The sequence below is a fragment of the Onychostruthus taczanowskii genome, unplaced genomic scaffold (genome assembly GCF_017590055.1).
Source record: "Onychostruthus taczanowskii isolate IOZ18803 unplaced genomic scaffold, ASM1759005v1 scaffold27, whole genome shotgun sequence".
NCBI classification, from domain to species: Eukaryota; Metazoa; Chordata; class Aves; order Passeriformes; family Passeridae; genus Onychostruthus; species Onychostruthus taczanowskii.
In genome coordinates, this window is record NW_024500017.1 from 5,720,697 (window position 1) to 5,721,158 (window position 462).

Consider the following 462-nt stretch of genomic DNA (forward strand, 5'->3'; position numbering starts at 1 on the left):
CTGCAGCACCAGGAGCAGCTGAGGTTGCTGGGGGTGTTCAGCCTGGAGTAAAAGGAGATCCAAGGGGGATCTTACAGCTTTCTAGAACCCCCTGAAAGGAGGCTGTAGCCACGTGCGGGTCGGTCTTTTCTCCCACGAAAGCAGCGAAGGGAAGAGAGAAAATGGCCTCAAGCTGCAGCAGGGGAGGTTTAGGTTGGACATCAGGAAGTTTTTCAGAGAAAGGCTGATTAGACGCTGGAATGGGCTGCCCCGGGAAGCGGTGGGGTCACGGTCCCTGGAGGTGTTTGAGGGAAGCCAGGTCTCAGCTCTCAGGGCGCTGCGGGGTCACGACCCAGCCCTGGCGGCCCCGCGCCCTTCCCTAACCCCATCGACCCCGGCAGTCCCGGGGGCGAGGCTGCGCATGCGCCCCCTCGGCGCGGCCCCGCCCCCGAGCCAGCGGGCGGCGTTGCCGCGGGCGCGCGC